The sequence below is a fragment of the Meles meles genome, chromosome 16 (assembly GCF_922984935.1).
Source record: "Meles meles chromosome 16, mMelMel3.1 paternal haplotype, whole genome shotgun sequence".
Classification (NCBI taxonomy): Eukaryota; Metazoa; Chordata; class Mammalia; order Carnivora; family Mustelidae; genus Meles; species Meles meles.
In genome coordinates, this window is record NC_060081.1 from 63,803,266 (window position 1) to 63,823,152 (window position 19,887).

Below are 19,887 nucleotides of genomic sequence, written 5' to 3' on the forward strand. Positions count from 1 at the left end.
AGCTCCTTTATGCTCTTGTCTTGATTTTCTCATCTATAAAATGAGCATAGGAATAAGATCTACATCCTATGACTTTGGGATGGACTATATGCAATAAAACATGGAAAGCCATTAAGACAGTGCCCAGTGTACATTCAGTGCCTAATAGATGTTAACTGTTTTCGGACTCAGGCTTTGGACTCATTGGGAGGCTTGCCCAGGAGAATGTGTGAATACACACCACAGTACCTAATACCCCTTTCTTGGAGAAAGTCAGACCCTGAGTCTAAGTGCACCTCGGGAGGCAGGATCCCTGCCCAAATCCCCAAAGAGCTCCCCGGGGCAGCGTGATGAGGGACGCCCAAGCCAAGATTTTTCCTTGGACACAGCAGTGAGAAGAGAGTGCACCGGGAAGGGATTGGCAGCGCCTGCCCCCCAAGGAGTCACAGGAACAGAAATAGGAAGCCCCAGGCTGGTATTTACAGTAAGTCCTCAGGCCCCTGACCACATTGTCTTGTCTGTGGTGCATTTATTTTGGGGACGAGCACTGAAGTCATTGCTGCCCGAAAATGCCCCAGGCAGGCCCGCCTCATCTTGCTTTCCCAGGAGAGCCTGGGGCAAGGGAACCAGACCCACAGGCAGGCTCCGAGGTTCCCCCTGTCTAGCAAGCCAACCGCAGGCCCAGCACAGGCCCCTGCTTCCAGAGGTGCTCCCAGCACGGAGGTCAGAGGCGGAGGTGGCGGGAGGCAGCAGCCCCGTACCACCCACTCCTGCCCTTGGTCTCACTTTCCTTTTCCTCCCAGGACTGCCTCAGCCTGTCTTCCTGGTTGTTAGGACTCTTCTCCATTTCTTATAACCCAGCAGGAAAAGGGGAAGTGGATTCTTCAAAGTCTCTCCCTGGCCTTGATGAGCAAATCCACTGTCTGAGACATGGGCTCCAACAGGACTCAGGACTCAGGCAGGACTCAGAGAGCTGTTCCCATGGCTGAAGGACAGACTCAGATCCAAATACTGTTGGTTGCTAGGGACCATGGAGCTTCTCCAGAGGTTAGCCTAAGACTCTGTCTGTGGCAGGGTTGTCCTTCCTGGGAGGCTGCCCTGCCCAGAGCCTTCCCTCTCTGCCCTGGCACTGAGAGATGGGGTGGTGATGGGCCTGTCCTACACCCCATCCTGCAGTCCAAAGAATCTTGGGTTCTGGCTCCAGCTCTGTTCCATTCTCACAATGCAACCTTAGCTCCCTGGTTGCACAATGGGGAGGTTGAATAGAGTACCAACTTATTCCTGTCTTTATCTTTAAAGAAAATCTTCCACAGAACCCCACTTTGTAACACAGGGCTTATCTGAAGGCAAATAAGAACCTGTAGCTATATCTCCTAGTCTGCATCCTTACTCTCTTAACAAAATCAACTTTCAGGAATCCCCGACGTAGACCCTCCCCAGACAGTTGTGCAGGTTACACACTGTGCAACTATAGGAGATGCGATTCACATTGTAGTCCATGGGGATGGCTCCTCCTAGAAGTGTTCAGGGCATACAAACATGGTGGCCCCATCTGTAGGGCATCACAGTGCAGAATTTTAAAACCACGGGATGGAGACCATTTTCTTGCAAGCTTGCAAACTTGGAAAGCTGACCCTCCTCTATCCCAATAACAATAAGCTGCCCCTTTACCAATTCTCACTGAGGTATAATTTCTCAAGGTTTTATCCACTGATATTCCTTAGGGATCCCTGTACATTCACTGAACACAAAACTTTTTTAATATCTACATTTAAAGGCCATCCTTGGAGAATTCTGGGCATTGTCTAAGGCAGCAAAAAGATGCTGAAGGTTCAAGAGTCTCCTTTGTACCTGACAATTTATTCCAGAACACAAATGTCTTGCCTTGTCTATGACTGTGACTTTTGTAGGGCCAAGAATTATGCCTTTGGGGCATTTTTACTTCCCCAGAAGACAATGTCATTTTTACTAAACCAAGGAGAGGAAGAAACAGATTTATCCGCCACCTACTTTTAGCCAGAAATTGGGTTAGCAGTTTGACCCACATCATCTCGTTTATTTTCCCTACTACCCCCCTAGTTTTTTATTCTTACTTTCCAAGAACAAGGGATATGAGGCTAAGAACAATCAAGTGTATTGCTCCAAATCATGAAATAATTAGGAAGGAAATCCATGATTCAATTCCATGTCTATATAAGCCCAAAGTCTGTCCTTGCCCCCCCCCCCCCATCACATAGATGCTCACCTGTGTGCTAGGCATCAGAATCCCTGGAGGATGTGCTGAAATGTGTGTTTAACTTAAAATCTGAATTTCTGAAGTGGCATCCCAGTCACTTCCATTTAATCCCCCAGAAGATTCTGATGGAATCTGGTTTGGAGACTGTTTTGAAAGGTTAACTGGCTTTTGGTAGTAGAAATGATCTCACATACATAGCCTGCTTTCCATGCCTTTGTTCACACATTTTCCTCTGTCTAGGAGGATGTCTTCTGTCTTCTATCCTTAAAGGCCTGATCCTCATCCATCCTTCTCCAGGAAGCCTTCTTGGACTGCTTATCCACCATGTGGTCTCCCCTCTTTCCTGCAATCATTTCCTTGTGCCTCCCTAGTGCCCTACTCCCCAAGACCCCCTCTGCAGGAGATCTGCATGCTTCTGTTCCTCCTAGACTTGAAACACATCTTGGACAAATCTGGAGCCTAACAGACTGGTCTCCGTTCACACCTGTCCCCACGGGGGGACACCAGCTGCCTGGACAGAGCCCTAGATGTGAATCAAAAAGCTTTTACTGAATTGAGCTGGGTTGGATCCAGTGACAAAACACTTCATTAAAAACCAGTTTCTCTGTGGCCAGACTGCAGACTTCCCAAAACCCTTGACTGTTTGGGGCTTTTTTGTCTTTTATGTCTCAAATCCCTTGACCAGAAATTCTCTCCAGCCTGTTGAATTTCTCCGGCTATTTCAGCCATCATCCCTTTTGCAAAATCAAGCCCACTGAAGGCAACAGTTACACACCTGCCTCTGTAAAACTCAGGTAGGACAGGACCTACCACAAGTATTATATATTTTCTCATAGCCACTGGGCCACACAGTTCCCGAGAGCAGGATCAGGTTTCCTTCATTTTAGAGAAATGTAGGTCTTGGTATTTGAACAGACACCTATTAGAGGCTGGATGGGAATAAGGTTCCCTAAACCCAGCTGGGTGGGAATAAGGGTCCCTAAACCCAGCTGCCTGCCTCACGGCCTCTTGGAACTATGGAGTCACTCTTGGCCTTGCTGTCCAACACCTGGTCCAAAACCAGGCATACAGTAGACAGTCACCCATCCTTCCTTCTTCCCTTCTGTTTCCCTTCTCACTCTGCATCCTCCCCCATTCAAGGTCCCTCTTACTGGAGACATGTCCTAAAGTGGATCCAGAAGGCAAGAATGACCCTCGCAGAGCAATACAGGCAACAAAACAGGGGCTTGGCCTGGATTTCTCCCTCTTCCCTCCCCACCCAATTTCCAGAGGCATCAGACAGTCCTACACACCCAGGTCCCCAGAGTTCCATCGGCACATCTGGATCCAAGTCACAAGGGTCAATGTTTGTCCCCATTTGTGCCCATAATCAGGAAAAAAATTCAGCAACAACCCTGAACTTGCTTTTCAAGTACTTTTTAAAAGACCTTTAACCACAGAATTTTTATTAGCTCTCTCTCTCTCTTTTCTTTTTTTCTGTCATTTAACAAATGAGAAAACCCCAACAAATTGAAGCCAGATGCGCTTGCCTGGCTATCAAAAGCCGCGATATTTTTATCATGTTCATTTTTATTTATTCAGTCTCCTTAACTCCCCAGACATGGGGTTCCAGTGTTTCCTTGCTATTTTGAAAGTCAGGAGATGTGAGTGTGTGGTGTGAGTCGATTCCCCACCAGGCCCTTCTGCCTATAAGGTCTGGATGCTTCTTTGTTGGGGAAAGTGGGGGAAGCAGGTAGAGTGAGTGTCTCTGCTCCGTTCCCATGGACTCCACTGAACACGCCATCCCTTTACATACAGTTAAGCCCTGATATCTATCGCAACTGTGAAACTGGCACAATTTGTATCTCATTAAAGTAAGTGGTGTGATTAGAACAGTGTAACGTATATGGTATAAGTTCCACCTCCCATGTATAAACCGGGCCAGGTTTTTCCGGTGTCTCAGAGCTTTCACAGAAGCTGGCCGTCCCGGCGAGACCGTGGGCCCCTGAACACATAGCCACAGGCTTCATTCACTGGCATTCACGCACATTGGCACCACACCTACCAACTTGGTGTTCGTACCCAGAGACACTCTCCTATTCAGCTCTATCTCAGGCTGAGTGAAGAGAAAAATCAATATTCTTAAGTGGGAAAAGACCGAGTGAGTTGCTGAAAAAGTTACTTCCATTTCTATCTTTGCTACTAAGTAGGCCCTCGTCCAGGCAGTGAAATGGCAAAGCGGTCAGCGTGGACGAGGTAGCTACCCCAGCCGCCGCCCCCCTCAGAGCTGACCACAGCTCCCGGGCCACCTTGCAGTCCCAGAAAGTCAATTAACCTCCCTGGGGCCTCGCTCCTCTGTTCATTAGTATTTATTTATTTGATTTTCTTAAGCTTGCTCTTTGTGGTTAAAAAAAAAAAAAATCACCTCAGGGCACAGGCACAAGAGAGTAACAATTAATTAAAAGACATAAAACAGAGCTGAGATGGCCAACAGCCTTGAACTTGGAGGCAGCCAGATAAACCTTTTGAAAGCTCTCTCCCCCTGCAGGAGGGGGCCAACAGCGCAGCTATGAAGAACTGACGCATCCGGGGAGAGAGGTCTCAGTGTCCAGAGACGTCAGAGCGTGTTAGCAGGGGTGCCCGCTGGCAACACTACGTGCAAACTCTATTTCAAAAGTGTGGAAGTTCTTCCCGGCTTTGGAGTCAATGTGGGAGCTGCTGAGAATCTGGAGGAAGAACAGGTCGAGGAGGTACACATCCGTGCCAAGTACTAGCTGTCCCTGCATGAGCGATCCCTGCTCCCAGCCAAGCCAAGGCTCCTGCCGGGGGTTAAAAGAGGCAGAGAGGCTCAAATCAGGTTTCTCCTGAGAACTGGCATTGTCCAGAATGAAAGATGTGCAGGGTTGAGGTCTGTCCCCGGAGGAGTTTCAGCAAGAAAGGACACCTACTATGTGCTAGAAACCATGCCAGACATCTGTCCCCCGGGGGACGGGAACGCCCAGGTTAGGAGGGACCATGCCCAGATGAGACACAGCTCCATCACACTGATACCCACAGAGGCTTTCTACTTGGAAATATTCTTGCAAGACTGCCTCTATGGAGCCTGCTGTATACTTCCCATTGCTCTGTTTCTTCCACTTGACAACCTAGCCTTCCATCACAGTTCATGAACAGTGTCTGCCTTCTGTTTCATGACTAGCATGATCCGTTATCTTGAAATGTATCATTTCTTAAATGTAAAAATCTCCCAGACATGTACATTGAGGTTCTTTCCAGCGATCTGTTGTCATGAACACAAATTTGGTATAAATAATTCTTGTACATCTGCCAATAAATGTGTAGCTGTCGGTCACACTTCTAGAAGTAGAGTGGGTGGCCAAAGAGAATGTGCCTACTGAATTCTGATGGATACACACCTTTCCCAGGAGCTGTGCCTTCTCTGAGAACTCTCAAAGAGCAGAATTATCACCGGATGTCCCCAAAAGCTGGCTGCTAGCTGTGTTTCTTTGGCTGTATGTGGCCTCTTCTCGCAGAAGCCTGTTGGGGCTACCAAGTCACATAGTCATAGAGCTCAACCCCAGATGAAACATCGACCTCTCTTCCTGGCAGCCTTGAATACATCTTGAATATCCAAGCCCCAGAGAGCAAAGCCTAAAGAGGAAAGAAGCTCTCTGGTCGGAGGTCTGCTCTCCACATACCCAGATCCCTTTTCAGGATCTGCCCCTTCCTTGGGTGATTCTTACCCAGAACATTCATTTCTTTCCCTTCACGAGGATGCAGCCGTAGACTCGCCCTCCAGACAAACACAGTGGAAGTCACCGCCCCAGCATCCGTTTCAGATTTATACACACACGGGGCTTCATGCTTGGCATTTTTCTCTCTCCAGTCCCGGCTGTCTACTAAAGAAAATGTGCCATGTTTACTAAAAGGTCCTCGCCCTGCTGAGAACGTCGATAAGCTGGGATATATAAGTATTGACCGAAGTATGGTTGAAGCCACGGAAAGCAGAACATTTTTGCACAATACCAGAGGAACGTGGAGGTTCCGAGAGCAGCCCATGAAAAGAGGATATGAACAAGAGAGATGGAGATGGGGAAGGAATGATAAAGCCATCAAGATTCCAGGAGCCTGAGGTGGCGTTGGCTGGGAAATGGGCCGGTGAGCCTTCTCCAGGACTCCAGGGACCCAAGGATATTTTGAATAAGCACATTATCTCACATTCACTCGAAAGCAGCTTGAGATACTCTGATGTGAGCTCCTCTCCGTACCCCTATGGCCAACCATTTCTAAGGTCTACCACCCTTACAAATGCTGGGACAGTGACTGGGTTATTGACTCCTGACTAGCAAGCCCTTTCCTCATCTCTCCTACTACAAGCACAGCCCCTGCTCCGTCTTCACCCTCAAACCCCATTTTGCTTCTCAATATTGTATCTCATCAGTTGACATAGTGTATTAGTTTATTCCTTTACTGTTCGTCTCCCCACCAGAATACAAGCCCTGTAAGAAGGGGGGTGCCGTCCACTTCCTTTGCCTCTTTGTTTCCATTGCCTAGCATTCTGCCTAGCCTCTACCAGATACTCGATAAACATTCTGGGGAATGGATTGTGTAGACAAAGAATAACCACAATACAGGGAAAAGAAAACATGAAAACATTTGGATGTTGTTGAAAACTCAGCAGACTAAAAGTTTAAGTGTCCCAATGTAGCTGAGAAAACATCCATTTTATAAGGAACAGAGTGAAATTAAAGTCTGAAGGTTTGACTTAAGGGGGAAAAAAATTGGTCCTGTTATCCTCATGTTTCACAGACTAATAGTATTCACAGACTTAGGTATGTAGAAGGATTTTATGAATTTTACATCTCTCGGCCTCATATGACTTCCTGCCATGAACAGGGAGGGTGTGGGTTCTGTCCAGATAACCATGAGCATCCATGAGTAATTGTGACCAAGATCCCATTACCAAGCCAAGCCTCGCACTAGAAATTAGGCATACATCACTGAGGTCAGCACTTGGCTCCTCTGTCCTCGGTTCTCTGCCAGCCCAGACAACTTACTCCCCACCAGCGATAATACAAACTGTGCTCTCACTTGTTCTCCAACTCTAGAAGTGGAGAGAGCATGTCATGGTTCATGGGAAGAGAGAATCCAAGAGTTCCCTAAATTTCTGCTGTCAAACACTTACTTTCCCACTCACCCTGACCCCTTGGCCATTCTCCCTTGTGTATTCAGACCAAAGATCTCTGCAAAATAAGCTGCCATTGCCCAGATATGGGGGTCATTCACCCCACCCACCCAGAAGGTCAGGGAGGCCAAAGACAGCCTCTGAAAATCAGAGATGGCCAGAGTCATGCTCAGGGAACCCAAGTGAAGAGAATTCAGGGCGGCTGAGTCTCTGGTTCAAATAATCCGGGGCCTCATAAAGAGAAGCAAGAAGGTGAGCACTATCTCATGACAAAAGACAGTGTAGAAGAGTTATCGAAACTATTCAGAGTCTCTGTCGACACGGGCTTAACTTACTTGACAGCTATTCTCTCCCAGCCTTCATTGAGACCATGGAGATAAAGAGCGTTGGTGGGAAAAATATAGACCCAAATCCCAGTGGTTAAGTGCTCTCCTTAGAGGGACAGAAATAAAATCATGTTTGCCCTCCTCGATAGTATGTACCATCATAACATCCTGGCATTGTTCTTCAGAGTGAATCTGACACACGTCTGTTCAAATAAATTAACAATCTCATTTTTGATTGCCTCTTTTAGCAGAAATAAACAGGTTGTTATGACAATTTGTGAGTCGACCTACAAGATCTCTTCTGAAAAACTCAACACTGTGCAAAGTACTTCATCATATTTTAACACCAAAAGGAAAGTGGTGCACTTGTCCTTTTTGTCTTCTTTCTTTTCACCTAAAATCTTGAGTTCTGCTGCACTCTGTGATAGCAATCACGGGGTGGGGAAAGGAAAAGAAAAATGGGCAGGCAGCTGTTGGAGATGCAGGCTACAATTTACCGAGGTAAGAAAATGACACTTGACTTTCTGTATGAAGTATTGGAAATAAATCAACCAACCGTTCATTTAGTTATTCTGTCTGAACATCCAACAGCCGGTATTATAGCATAAGCGTGTATCTTTCCCCACTTCCATACTCCTTTTTTATGACTACAGTCAAAAGTAATCAAACAGCCAGTTTAAAAAAAATTGAAACATGACACCTTTGACTACTTTCTCTTAATTTTTCTAGTAAACTCTTTATTATTTTCTCTTTTTTAATGGAGGGGTATTCTACAACCAGTAAAATCTTTTGAACCCATGACCCTGAGATCAAGATCAAGGCCTGACCCGAGATCAAGAGTTGGCACCCAACCGGCGGAGTCACCCAGATTCCCCACCAGTAAAATCTTAAATACTCAACTCAATTAATCTAAACCTATGTCACACCAACCAGGTAGAGTATTTCCCATAGCAATTCTCAGCAAGTTCTTTTTTTAATCCCCTCATTATTTATTTTCTTAAGTAAACTCTACCCCCAACGTGGGGCTCGAACTCACCACCCCAAGATCAAGAGTCGCAGTCTCCCCCAACAGAGCCAGCCAGTACACACTCAGCAAGATTTCTTTGGCCCTTCCCAGACCCTCTCTTCTTACCCCAGAAGCCAGCACTCTATGATTCCCCTCAGCTTTGTTTCATTTTCCTCATTCTTGAAATTCATGTGAACTGGAATCGTGCCTTATGTTCTCTTTGGTGTCTGTCTTCTTTAGCTCAATATGACATCTTGGAGGTCCCTCCATGTCATTGCATCTACCATTGGTTTGTTATTTTGCATTGCAGTGCAGTCATCTATTACATGAACACACCACAATGTCTTTATCCATTTTCCTACTGATGTGCATTTGGGTTGTTTCCAGTTCCTGATTATGATGGAACAGCTGTCATGAACATTCTCACACGTGTCTGTCTGTGGACCTAGGTACTTGTTCCCCTTGAGAATGTTATTGCTGGGCCATAGGGGAGGCCAATATGTAACTTTATGAGAGACTGCCCAGTAGTTTCCCAAAGTGGTTATCCCATGCTCCTATATGCTTTGGAAAATGACCAAGTTTTTAACTTAAAGACAACTGGCACTCTACCCATCCCCAGTCCCTTCCATCCTGTCAATAGTTAGCTCTTGGGCATGCAGACCCCAAAGGATACAGGAAGGGTCACAGAGTTTGGAGTCAGATGAACCTAAAAACTTTCCACCCTCACTTAGTAGTTTACAGGCCTTATGTGAGACACATTTTTTAATCATGTCATCTCAACATCTCTTTGTAAAATAGCCATGAGACATCTAATTTTTCTGCAGGTTCTTTGTAAGGATGAAGCCAGGTGATGGGATGAAACCATCCCGTGCTGGTTCAGACACGTGACGCACACTGGGTAAAAGCTAATTCCTCCTCTCCCTCTCCCTACGCCTTCCCTCCCTTCTAGTATGTTTTGGGGTCCTCCACAATTGTCTCTGTCTCCCTCTAGCTCCTAAGCCCCAAGGGCTGAGGAAGAGGAAGACCCAGAAGGAAAAGAGGTTGCAGGAGAGAAGATCAGGGGGGTGGATGCGAATCAGAATCCATCTCCCCGCAACAGAAGGGAAAAGCTCTATTTACAGTAGGACCCAGATGGAACTGATTTGTTCAGAGCCATCTTATTCCTGAGTGTGATATTTGTCCACATCATAAAACCACAGGCTACAATGTGTCTGACATTATACCAAGTGATATAACCCCTCCTAATGATATTATAATAAATCCCAAATGAGGCAGCCATCACTGGGCAGCCTTTTCAAAGTGTTCCTGAAATAGTTTTTACAGAACAAGGGATCTGTGTGCCAAATGCAGACGCTCACATGAGCCCGAGGAGTCAGCTCAGGCATACACACATGAACCCAACTCTGCCTTCGTTCTTGGCTGACAACTTTTTTCCTTTTATATTAATCTATCGGCTTTTATGAAAATCAAACTGTTTCTTTTTTTCATTTTTTCATATGAAGGATGAAATTGAACATTTCTAAGTGCAATAAAATGTCCCCCAGGGTGCTTTTTTATTATTATCCTTTAAATCAGCAGTTTCTGTGCCTCTTCATTAGGAAAAGCCAATGACCTTTCATCTTGGCTTCACCTCCCTTGGTGCTCAAAGAAAGCTGACCACATTTCCTGCCATCCCGGTGGTGGGGGCTTGTTTTGCTCTGTTTTTCTGCTAACAGTCATAGGTATGTTTCTGAGATACCACGTGATCAGCTTCCACAGCCCAGGGAGCTTGCTGACTCAGGAGCCATTGGATTCATTCTAGGACAAATGTGCAGCCTGCTTTGCCCCTCAGGGCAAGAACCACAGGAAATCATGTGTCTCCACGAATGGGGTTGGAGACACCATCCCGCGGGACTGTGGTCTTGGAATCAGTAGGACCTGGAGCAAGAAGGAATATCTGGTCTGCCTCACGGTCATGCCCACCAACACCTCACCAACCCCAGCAGCAGCGTCACCGTGGCCATGATCAAATGCACGGCACGTAGTATTTCTCTCATCCTCAGCACTGCCCCACCCACCTGGCCCACAATCACTGGCCTTTGGCAGTCTCCCCTGCAGGCGATCACCCGCTGTTGGGGTCTTCCCATCACACTTCTTTTCTCTCTCTCTCCCATCCATGTGGATCTGTCATCGGTCCAAATGGGAGCCCAAGACTCAAGCATATTTGTTCTTTATTCTGTGGGTGAGATCACGAAGAAGGACTGGGTAAAGCCTAAAACTGCTAGTCACCATTGACCACCATGGGGTAAAGAAAGCTCACTTAAAATGAAATGAGTTCTGGAGGCAGTAGACCAGAAGGAAGGAAAGAGGACCCCTGATGGCCCCTTAGGTCTAGCCATGCCTATATTTTCATTTACGTTTGTCAAAATGGTGCCTGTTTCATGTAAACAGGTTACAATGGGGTTTCTTTCATGCAGAAAATGAAAGAATTCTGACCAAAACAACCATCCTATCCTTTAGTCTATATTATTCATCCCCACCCAGAATACACTTAAGGTTGGGGTTCTGTTTTGGAGTTTGGGCTGCTAAGCCAGAGTCTGGGCTTGAAATTCTAAGGGCTGACTGTCCTCTCCTATTCAAGTTAGCCTACAGGTGGTGGGATGAGATGAAGCCAGATTCCATAAGGTAGACCAGATGCTTTACACCAAGAAGATGAAACACAAGCTTCAAGTCTAAAAGAATTAGGGTATGATGGGGCTTGCAATGAGGGCAGACAATCTGAGACGATTGCTTCCAACACGAGGAAGAGTGCAGTGAGTTGTGTTATGAGCCAACATTTTTGGTGGTAGAGATAGGAACTTGACTTAAAAAGTCTGACAAATAAGGGCGCCTGGGTGGCTCAGTGGGTTAAAGCCTCTGCCTTCTGCTCAGGTCATGATCCCAGGGTCCTGGAATCGAGTCCCGCATCGGGCTCCCCGCTCAGCAGGGAGCCTGCTTCCTCCTCTCTCTCTGCCTGCCTCTCTGCTTACTTGAGATCTCTGTCTGTCAAATAAATAAATAAAATCTTTAAAAAAAAAAAGTCTGACAAATATAAATCAAGATGGGAGGCACCACCCTCACCAACACCATAATCCACCAAGTGTCAAAACATCACAGTGGCCATCAAGCATGTGGGCCTTTCCTTGGGCTTTTGGTTCCAGGAGATACAAAGGAAGCCATTGCTCTACAGAAGTATATACTCTGACAGAGATATACAGAAAGACAAATTCAACAAATAAATATTTACAACCAATGGAAGTTTATTGTCCCTAAAAAGAATGACTAAGGTAGGAAGGTGAGAAGCGTGTGTGAGTCTGACTACAGCAGAAACACAAAGAAGGATATGTGTTCTCCTTGGGTGATTGGAGACACAAAGGAGGTTACATTCCACCATCACGGACATCACTTCTACTATCACCAGAATGGGGCAACCTCTGGAGCAAGGGCCAGGAAGGATGGCAAAGCCTTTCCCATAACTAGTACTGGTTTGCTAGTAATGTATTTTCTCTTTCTGATTTTAAAAGTAAAGCATGTCTATTATTTATGTATTAAACAATTTTGGTGACAGGTAGCAGAAACCAAGGGGAGCCAGCTTAGTCTAAAGGGGCATGGGATAGAAAGCCATATGGGGTCATACAGAACCCAAAGTACAGGCAACAGCCAAGTCTCAGAACCAGTTGGAATCAGGAAGACCCAGGTACGTCCCCTCTCTGCTTTTCTTAGAGTCCTTGCTCCAGTGTCCACCCATCCCATGTATTCACTTTCTCCTAGCAGTTCCCAGAAGATCAGGAGCCTGGGCAGACAGGACATTGAAAATCAACGACCATTGTGGAAGATTTAGAAATGTACCAGGGGAAAGAAAATAGTATTCTAAAATCACAATCACCTCCTAAAGATGGCTGGTTCTATGAAAAGAGGGACCCACGTAGCTGAATTTCATTTTCTTCTGGGTTCCACTAAAGAGAAGCCAGACCATCCATCAGACACAAGTTGGAGTTTGCAGCCTGATAACTGCATGGCTTTAAGTAAACCTCCCATGTGCAGATAAAAATAAATTGTGCCCTCTTGAAAGCAACAGCTGCCATGAGGACAATATTCCACAAATGTTGACTATGATGATATCGAAACGAGTAGATAACCAGTTCTTTGGGCTGAAGACACCCTGATGGGTTGTGGACAAAGTGAAGGCTACCTTATGACCCAGCAATTACACTACCGGGTATTTACCCCAAAGATACAGACACAGTGAAAAGAAGGGCCACATGCACCCCAATGTCCATAGCAGCAATGTCCACAATAGCCAAACTGTGGAAGAAGCCAAGACGCTCTTCAATAGACAAATGGATAAAGAAGATGTGGTCCATCTACACAATGGAATATTACTCAGCCATCAGAAATGATGAATACCCAACTTATGCATCATCATGGATGGGACTGGAGGAGATTATGCTAAGGGAAATAAGTCAAGCAGAGAAAGTCAATTATCATATGGTTTCGCTTATTTGTGGAACATAAGGAATAGCATGAAGGCCATTAGGAGAAGGAAGGGGAAAATGAAGGGGAGAGAATCAGAGGGGAAGATGAGTCATGAGAGACTGAGGACTCCAGGGAATTAAACTGAGGTTTTTAGAGGGGAGGGAGGTGGGGGGATGGGTCAGCCCGGGAATGAATATTAAGGAGGGCACAGATTTCATGGAGCACTGGGTGTTATATGCAAACAATGAATCATGGAACACTACATTAAAAACTAATGATGTACTGTCTGGTGAATAACAAAATAAATAAATAAATATAATATAATAATAAAATAAATAAAAATAAATGTTAAATAAACAAATAAAATTGTGATGATGGTTGCTATGTATCTGTGAATATATTTAAAACTATGGAATTTGTCGCTTTGAATGAATGAATTGCAAATAAGTGAATTATATCTCAATAAAGGTGTTAAAAAAAAACAAAGATAAGGTAAGAGCTAACTTCAAAATTAGAAACAAGAGATTGAAGAATCACTCAAATTCAGAGAGTGAAAAGAATTCCAAATTTCCAGAAAACAAACTGGAAGGAGAGAAAGGGAGACAAAGTAAAGTAACATGGTTAAGAGAATGGGACCTCACACAGTATGGTGGCAGAACAGAAATGCCCTACACCACTGGGGGCATCAGGGGCACCTGGGTCCCAAATGGTTCACAGACAGAATTCAGGGGATCCTTGAACTGAGATGAGGCAAGTATCACATCTTGATTTTTACCAGTTTCAAACTGGAAATTAGCAAAGTTACAATTATGGATAGAAACAAACCATCATCACAGTATTAACAGTTTTTGTAGCTTTATAATCAATAGAAATTACAGATATTCTCATACCATAGTTGTTGTACAAATCTCAAAATATCATTTATACTTACTGCTGTTTTTGCATTATACTCAATTTCTGGCTAACTTGAACTTCTTGCATATTGTTTAGTGCATTACTAATAAAGAAGCACATGCATCACCACATCCCCAATTCATTTTTTCTTAAATACATGATAATTCTATTTCAATGTCATTTCTTTGTAATCCTCTCCAATTTATTATATGCACTGAAAAACAGTATACTTGGAAGAGGTCTACAGCTCTCATAAAACAGCCCATAGGGTCTATGAAACAAATAAAAACAACCCTTAAGGACCTCTAGTCTAATATGGGACTCATTTGACTTCTGTATTGTACAGGGATAATCCATTTCCATGAGCTGACAGGGAACAGGGATCTTTAGTAAAAGTCTGGTACGTGCAGCACATTCATATCCCAGAATGTTTGGGAGAAGATCAGAAGTCGAAATAAGAAGAAGAGAGGATGGTCCAGGTATCAGTCATGATGCCAGGGCAGAGATATAAGAAGAACCACAAAAGACAGGATAGAACAACAGAATTCCAAAGATAGGGAATCACTAGCAGGGGTTCTCATGAGAATGAAAACCTTCAAGAGGTCCGAGAATTAATGGGAAAGACAGAGACTTTCCATAGGACATGAGACAGTTACAGTAGACTCTCTCTAGTTCAAAATGGCGGGGTGACCCCATCTGGTATCTGTGACCCCAATAATTAATGATATAAAGAACACCAAAAACCCAATAACTGTCAAGAAATAATCACCATTAGTATGCTCATGTATAGTATTTTATGTACACACACATATGGAGAGTTGACTATATTCAAATATAGTTTTGAATACAATATATGCCACACAATGCAATACGACATATATATGTATATGAATACAATCAACTTTCAAAATTGGAATTATAATGAACACACATAAATCCTCTTTTTAAACTTCTCTTCATATCCTCAAACATGCCTTTAATCATGACATAACGTTCCATCATATAGAGATGATGTCAGTAATTCCTTTCAGAGATGACCTTTAGATTAGATCTAGATTTTCACTCACAAATAATGCTGTACCTAAAAAAATCTTTGCACATAATTTCTTCTGTATGTGGAATTCTGATTTTTTTTTTCCTTAGGATAAATTCCAAGGTATAGGAAAACTAGGTCAAATTCTATTAACATTTTACCACTCATAACTTGCCTGGGGAGGGCATGGAGGCTCCATGCTTTCCCTCCCCCCAACCTCACCCTATGTATTTATTCATCTGGGTGTTGATTCATATCCTTTATTATATCCTTAAATAAACTGGTAAATTTAAGTAAAATAATAGTTAAAATATATGTTACCAATCATGAAACACATTGTCAAATCTTTTTTTTATTATACTTTCAATAGGCGCATTAGCAATATGTAAGAAAGTCCATCTTGCCATAACCTTATTAACATAGGGTATTACCCTTTCTTTTCCTTTTTATAATCTGTGGGGTTGTTTTATTTTTAACTGTAACGTGTTTATAGCAGACTGTCTGCAAAGTTGTCTACATCAATTCCTCCCATCTCTGAATGCACCCGCTTTTCAATGTGCCTTTACAACTTCCTCCAACAAAAAGAAGGATATGGGGGGCACCTGGGTGGCTCAGTGGGTTGGGGCCTCTGCCTTCGGCTCAGGTCATGTTCCTGGGGTCCTGGGATCGAGCCCTGCATTGGGCTCTCTGCTCAGCGGGGATCCTGCTTCTCCCTTTCTCTCTGCCTGCATCTCTGCCTACTTGTGATCTCTGTCTGTCAAATAAATAAAAAAATCTTAAAAAAAAAAAAAGAAGGATATGACAAGGAACAGAGATAAGCTGTGCCATCTGAGGCCTTCTAGAGTAAACGGCCCCCAGCAGACCCACCAGCTAAAGACCCCAGAAAGTCCGACCATGGGCAAGACCAGCAGAAGACATGCCCACCTGAGCCCAGCCCAAATTGTTGACCTTTGGAATTGTGAGCAAATGAACTAGTTGCTATTTTAGCCACTAAGTTTCGAGGTGGTTTGTTACACAACAATATATAATTGATAAAATGCTCGATTTTATCCTTTTAAAATGTGTATTACATTTTAAGAGAAGAGTAACAAAATAGTCCCTATTCTGCCATCTAACAGGCAGGAGACCTCTGCTAACAGTTTATTTTGTTTCTACTTCTTTTATTTCAGTTTGCATGTACTATATTAACATCAGAATTAGAAACAAATCTTGTTTTAAAGATTGTTGCAAAAACTCTCAAAGCACACCAGCAAAGCTAAGGAGTTGGAATATAAAAAGCATAGTCACTTATAACCAGTGATGAAGAGATTATTTAATGCCAGGAAATATGTTACCAATATGCATATCAGGTCAACTAAAATGCATTCATCTCCATAAATATGAAGAAGTAATCGGTAAATTTGATGCTCATTCCCTCAAAAAAATATATATAGAATAGGGGCACCTGGGTGGCTTAGTGGGTTAAAGCCTCTGCCTTCGGCTCAGGTCATGATCCCAGGGTCCTGGGATCGAGCCCTGAATCGGGCTTTCTGCTCAGCGGAGAGCCTGTTTCCTCCTCGTTCTACCTACTTGTGATCTCTGTCTGTCAAATAAATAAATAAAATCTCAAATATATATATACACACACACATATATATTTTATATATATATGTATATATATAGAGAGAGAGAGAATATAATGAATAGGAGTAGCCAAGTCTAATATGGCATGATGGAAAGATCTATCTCAATTTTATAGTTAATGGCAATATATAAGCAACATCACTATTAAAAATAAGAGGAAGACAAAAATATTCCCTACAACATCACCGCTGATAATCACTCCGGATATTCTAGTCCGGGGAATAAGGAAAGAAAAAAAACTGACATGAAACTTTTTAAAAGGAGGAAACAAAATTGTGAGTATCTACTCATGATATGATTGCCTACCTCAAACCCAAAGATGATCAACTAAAAACACATTAATTTAAAAACGGAAAAATGGGGGCACCTGGGTGGCTCAGTTGTTAAGCGTCTGCCTTTGGCTCAGGTCATGGTCCCTAGGGTCCTGGGATCAGACCCACATCAGGCTCCCTGCTGAGCAGGAAGCCTGCTTCTCCCTCTCGCACTCCCCCTGCTCATGTTCCCTCTCTCATTGTCAAATAAATAAAATCCTTAAAAATAATAATAATAAAATAAAAACCGAATTTTTTTAATTTAAAGGAACTTCGTATCTCAATACTGCAATAATAACATATTAGAAAAATGGAATAGAAATCTATCAGTTCTACATCTATAAAAATATAGATCTCCTTTATCTATCTTAAAGTGTAAAACATCTGGTAATAACCTATCAATAAATGTGAAAGATAAATCAAAGAACTATAACATTTTCCACCAGACATGAAAGAAAATAATACAGGTGCTTGGGTGGCTCAGTCGGTTGGTTGTCTGCCTTTGGCTCAGGTCATGATTCCAGGGTCTTCGGATCAAGCCCCACATTGGGCTCCTTGCTCAGTTGGGAGTCTGCTTCTCTCTCTCCCTCTGACCCTCACTCATGTGTGCTCCCTCTAGTGCTCTCTCTCTCTCTCAAATAAATAAAATCTTAAAAAAAAAAAAAAAGGAAAGGAAGAAAGAAAATAATATGACAGAAAAACACACAATTTTACTACATGGTAATGTGAATTGTCTTTCCATTATTTTAGTCATATTAATCACTCTCCTTTATTTCCATCATACATAGGATGGCAACTCCAACCCAAGACAGCTGTGGCACCAGGATCCCATTGGGTCTAAGGGCGGAGAATCATGCCAAAGATTATTCTCAAGATTCAAGCTTTCATGTTGTTTGTCCCATTAGGTTTTAGGCTGATGTGGGACCTGTTAACCCTTTCTTCTTTCCTATTTCTCCCTTTGGGAATGGGAATACCAATTCCATGTCTGTGACACTCTTGTATTTTGGAAGCCCAGAACTTGTCTGGTTTCACACGTTCACAGTTACAGAGAACATGATCTCAGGATGAATTGTTTCTGGTTTACCCTTATTATGATAGAGACCCCCAAGAGCTCCCTCATCCCTTCTGCCCCGTGAGAGGACCACCACCCACGATCCAGGAGATGGGCCCTAGCCAGACACTTCCCAGTCTCCAGAACTATTAAGTGTCTATGGCTTATAAACCACCGAGTCTATGGTGTTTTTTTTAGAACAGCCCAAATGGGCTATGCACAGACAGACCCCACTTCTCCCCATTGTGGGGTAGCAATCCAATTTCTCTTTCATATTCAGGAACAATCACCCCGCCAGCCCCGTAATTCCTTCCTTGTTGGTTCCCCAGACTGAGGAGTCCAAACAGCCCAGGAGGCAGTTGAAAATTCCGATCTAACTGACCCATTGCTGTGCCCCCTGCTGGAAGCACTTGGGCCTTGGGCCCTAAATCCTCCAGACCGGAGCACTTACAACACGGGAGCAGACTGCAAAACTTTTGCTGTCAGATCACTGGGGCAGTCGTAAGAGGAGCTTACTCCCCAACCTGTGAACCCTGGCTATGGAGAAGACCAGCACCAGGGACTGCTCACTGAGTTAGTGGAATTTTGCATCCTAGACGACATTAGTCCAACCCCACAAACCACTGCCATCCAGTTAGCACCATAAAAAGTCTTTAAATGGCTTATTCCAGAATTTTATCAGACTGACTGCTTGAGAGTGATGGGGAACCTTGCAAGGCCGGCGAATGTCATGGACATGACCCTGTCCCTGATCTTCATTTGCTGTCCAATGAGTGTCTTGGTAAGAAGGGAGGCTGTGGGGGTATACTTCATGGTGAGTAAGGCCTTCTATGAATCCATGGCAGTTTTGGCAGAAGGATTACAGGCAGGGAAGGCAAAGCCATCTCCAGAGTTCCGGTGATATCCATGTCTCCATTCCAATGAGAAGAAAGCACTGCTCCTTCTGCGACGGAAACAATTCAGTGCATTGACTCTGGAACCAGGCTGGTCCCGCTAAGGGGAATGGCGCCATATTAGGAGCTCAGAGTGGTTGGTCCTCATGGCAGGTACAGCCCTGGGCTATCACTTGAGCCAGATTAGCCTTGGTGAATGAGAGCTCCTGTTGCTGAGCCCATGCGAAAGTTCCATCCCTGCCATTGTAGCCACTGGGTGGGTGAGATGCAGGTCTTGGGTAACAGAGGAGGTTCCAAGAGACTTGTGGGTCACATCTCACTGTGTTGAGCCAGCACAAGAGCAAAGCAGGAAGTAGGGATCAGGGCTACTAGAAATCAGGGAGACCCAGGACTTCCAAGAAGAGGCTGGAGCGCCCAGAGCCAATGGTTGGGCATTGGGTGGGTCAGAAGAGTTGGGGTAACATTAACATCTTTCTCACATTGTATTCTGGAAGTATCTCGAAGGGCACAGAACTTGTAAGTGATTGACCACAATGCACCTTCTTGGGCATTCCCGGAGAAAAGGCCATGTCCTGTCCCACTTCCTAGCGGCGTGATTTGGGGGACCCACAGAGAGAAGTGAATGCATCCAAGCCGATGAGCTCTCCTGGGGCACACGCCCTTCTCTGCTCTGCGGCCTCATGGAGTATTGATGGCTCCTTCGTAATGGACCTCCCAATGGACCAAATGAAAGTGAAGATGGAAGCTCTACACCCCCCTCCCTTCCACCTTCGTGAAGCTTTTAACTTTAAAAGCCTCAGAAAAAAGGCCTTTCTCCTCTGCTTTACACTTCACCCTTTTGCTTTGACACAGTACCCAATGACTATGACTTGATGGC